Source organism: Lytechinus pictus, chromosome 11 (genome assembly GCF_037042905.1).
Source record: "Lytechinus pictus isolate F3 Inbred chromosome 11, Lp3.0, whole genome shotgun sequence".
NCBI classification, from domain to species: domain Eukaryota; kingdom Metazoa; phylum Echinodermata; class Echinoidea; order Temnopleuroida; family Toxopneustidae; genus Lytechinus; species Lytechinus pictus.
In genome coordinates, this window is record NC_087255.1 from 20301481 (window position 1) to 20303031 (window position 1551).

Here is a 1551-nt window from a genome sequence, read left to right on the forward strand (position 1 = left end):
ATATATATATATATATATATATAAATTATATATATATACAGTATATATATATGTATATATATATATATGTGTATATGTGTGTATATAAATAAATGAATGGATAAATAATGAATGAATGAATAAAAATGAACGATAATAAGGGCATACAAAAATAAAAAATGAATAAATCTTTAAAAGACCCAGTTGTTTTGTTTTTCTTCAATTGATGTGACGTCATGATGAGATCGACCAATCAGATTCAAAGGAGGAAGTTGCAGGGAAGCTGTGAGGTGGAAAAGGAGAAATATATCAAGAGAGAAATCACAGTAGCCATGGTTTATTCCCCCTTTTTTTCATATGGAAAACTAGCGGACAGAAGGTCCTCGCTGCACGCGCGCACCCTTATAACACGCAGAATTCCCTTGCATTATACCCTTTTTTCACAAACAAATGTGTATCAAGGACAAGCGTTGATTCAGATAGAATTTCCGCCCCCCTGAAATGAATGGTAACAACTTCTTCTATCAGATGACCATAATTTTCTTTACATTCAATTGGTGGGAAATATGGCACTTTATTACATTAAAATCACTAAAAACCATCCATAGTCAGAATATGTATTGGGATAATGGGTTTGGGGGACATTTTTATAGTACCCGGGTGGATTATATCCCTCGTCACATCGGTGGGTGGTGGTATCATGAATTTCCGCCCAGATTACAATAAAGGGCACATTGTAAGGCAAATACTCATGAAAGAACCATGGAGATTGGTTAATAAGGAAATAGGGCACTTTTATCATCAAATCAGAGGAGATTTTCTTTGTGATAGTGATGTCCGAAGAGCAAACCTACACTCGTGACGGGTCCATTATGTATACGAGGGGTGCATCCTAGCTTACCACTGCATAGCTAAGTCTGAAAATTAAGTTTTGCTTATTTCTTTCATTTTATAATGATGTTTAAATGTTCAAACAACGATAATTCATGAAAATTGACTCAAAATATTGCGAATCAACGCTGAAACATTATCTGTGTATACATTTTATCCCTCTGTAATGCTATTTCACCCATAAAGCCGCAATGGAACATTCCGCACCACTAGTCATACGATGATCGCGAGGTCTGCAAACGTCGTCTGCTATGTTTTTACATGTCCGGTACACTGCATACAAGTTTTCGATATGTGGGGGGGGGGGGCAAACTGAATAATCGTAGGCTAAGAAAACGGGCAATTAAAGTGACGTGTAATCTAAAAAAAAATTGGCATTAATCCATGGATCCTACTAGTTCTAGTAGGACCCATGATCAAACTGCCGACGAAGACATCACACGCCCAGAAAGCAGAATACACACGCGTTCTTACGGCTGGTATTTCTAGCAGACTACACTTTGTTTACGTGCGCAAGCTTGGCAAATATGATCGGAATATTTGATTAATTGTTATTTAAATTGAGATAAAAAATCAAATATTTTACTTAAATTTAATATATGCAGTATTTTCTTTAATTTTATTGTTTTGAACTATTTTTGTATACAAATAATGAATACATTCTTAACGTAAATGTCTATA